General features: G+C 43.3%; 1 protein-coding gene across 4 annotated transcripts in view; it reads left to right on the forward strand.

The window, feature by feature from the left end:
• SRGAP3 (SLIT-ROBO Rho GTPase activating protein 3) overlaps positions 1 to 2,059 on the forward strand; it is a 248,120-nt gene that overhangs the window by 189,704 nt on the left and 56,357 nt on the right. The window lies entirely within an intron of this gene.

Consider the following 2,059-nt stretch of genomic DNA (forward strand, 5'->3'; position numbering starts at 1 on the left):
TGACTTAGATTGATAAAGTTATCACCCATTGGGCAAGGGGGGCATGGAATAAACAGGCCAGAGAGAGCTCAGAATTTTAGATGATTTATTTTTTCATGTCTTACCAGATGATTCACCCTTACCTGAGCACATTGACTCATTCGTTAGAAAGCCCTTTTAAGAATGGGGCTAGGGTAGGGTTATACCTGCATCAATGACCTTTTTATGTCATCTGAGGGCTATTTTGATTGTGGAGGGACTATCTGAAAATTTTGAGAAAAACAGGTGCAAAATGGGCCAAGTGGAATATTTTGACTGAAAAGATACTTTTTCTCCCCTCCTCTCCTCCCACTTCCCATGGATGTTGCTATCTCCCCCATAAGAACTGGATCTCTGAACGTGGGGCATCTCCTCCCACGCGCTTGCTGCGTGCATCCGGGCCCTGCATACCCGGGGTATGGTCCATGGCTCCACCTGGGGTGCGAACCCAGGACCTTCCGTGTGCAAAGCAGATGTGCTAAGCACTACACTATGGAACCACCCCCTCTTTTTTTTTTTTTTTTTAATGAAATAAATTGTTATATCAACTGCCTGAATTTTTCTCAAGTACTGTTTTGCCAGCATGGCTGAAAGAAACCACAAGTTAGAGGAAACAAAATCTTTTGGGTCACCTTCACATAGAAGTGAATTTTTGAACACAGTTAACCCCAGATACACACGTCAAAAAAGCTTCTAAGTGTCCCACGAATTGGCATTTTTTGTTAGAAATGATATCACTGCTACATCTTGGGAAAAAGAATGTCCACCCTTATATACCTTTGGCTGTTGCTATGTTGCTTTATTGGCCAGAGAATTCTTAGTTTATCATCTCTGAGTCTTAGATCTCTGACCTTTTTATGGCTCTGTGTAGTCTGTAAGCTCCAGGGCTTACACCCAAGCTATAGGTGGTTTTTCAATTTATTAAAGCCCCTCAAGGATGAATAGTGTTTGTCTATAAAAAGGAGGAGACATAACCTTTTCAGGCCAAGATATAATAGCCCATTACAGAACAAAATGTCCACCAGGACCAGACAGTCTGACCTTCTAGAAAATGACCAAGCCACCAACTATAAAATATTTTTTTCTAATCCTAACAGTTCTCATAAAGTAAAGGGCAGAGCATTTTTGATTTCCGATATTTATTAGAAGTTGAGACAGCAGATTCTGAAGGATGTTGGTAATGGAGTTCTTGAGAGCTGGAAGGTGGTCTAAAGCTGAAGCAGCATAGATTAGATTCCTCGCCTTGAGTGTGTGCTGACATTTCACTGCAGGACTTAAACCCTTTGATTCTACCTCCCCACTTCTTCCCTCCCTTCCCTGTCTGTTCATTCATTTGTCCATCCATCTATTCAAAAGCCCAGGTGCTGTGGCAAGGACTGGAGGCACAGAGTATACAAGACAGACAAGGTTTCTGCCTTCATGGGGAAGAGAGACCTCAAACAGTAAACAAACTACTGAATAAAGAATTATAGGCATGATAAGTGCCATGAATGGAACATTTGGGCTGAGATAGAAAACAATTGTGTATGTGGTGGGTGGGGGTCAGGGGAGCAATGGGGGCATCTGCTTTAGGTTGGGTGATCAGAGAGGCCTTTGAGGGAAAGTGCCATTTGGGCTGAGAATGAAGAAGAAGGTGTCAGCCACGAAAAGTGTTGGGGCAGAGGGAACAGCAAGGGCAAAGGTGGGAAGGACTGTGGTGAGTCAGAACTAAAAGGACAGTGTGACTGGCCCATTTGAGCACGTGGAGAAGTAGATAATTTGGAACCTAGAGGTGGAGCAGGAAATTCCTCCTAGTCCCCTTTGTGAATTAATTGCAGCCCTGAGGGGAATGATGTGCTTTATAGTCAGGGCAGGCCATTGGCTCACCCCTCTCATGGGTTACCATTGGCTCCAACTCAGAGTCTTGAGACTGCATGAAAATTTACCTCAAATTGATATCCGGTAGAAATTTACTCCAGACCCCAAACACACAAACCAAATAGAACACATTTGTCTGTTTTAAGTAACTTTTCTCCTTTCTTGCTTTGGTCTTTGGCTCCAA

Source organism: Pteropus vampyrus, unplaced genomic scaffold, assembly GCF_000151845.1.
Source record: "Pteropus vampyrus isolate Shadow unplaced genomic scaffold, Pvam_2.0 Scaffold171, whole genome shotgun sequence".
In the NCBI taxonomy this organism is placed as follows: Eukaryota; Metazoa; Chordata; class Mammalia; order Chiroptera; family Pteropodidae; genus Pteropus; species Pteropus vampyrus.